The following is a 220-nucleotide window of genomic DNA, read 5'->3' on the forward strand; positions in this document are numbered from 1 at the left end:
GAAGTCTTGAATGTCGGCCCTCAAATCTTATTTTGTTGAAAAGCAAATCTTATTTTGCTTTTTTTCTGGCCTGGCGGAGGTCAGCTGAAGGAGCTGAGCCCACCTCTGCCTCGGTGGCAGGGCTCCCGGCCTTCCCAGGCGCTGGGAACTTCGCTCCTTCGCTCTTCGTGGTTTTTGGGACAAATATTTGGCCTCAGCTCCTCCTGCAGACACCAGGCGT

This window comes from Fulmarus glacialis, unplaced genomic scaffold (genome assembly GCF_000690835.1).
Source record: "Fulmarus glacialis isolate BGI_N327 unplaced genomic scaffold, ASM69083v1 scaffold15911, whole genome shotgun sequence".
Lineage (NCBI taxonomy): Eukaryota > Metazoa > Chordata > Aves > Procellariiformes > Procellariidae > Fulmarus > Fulmarus glacialis.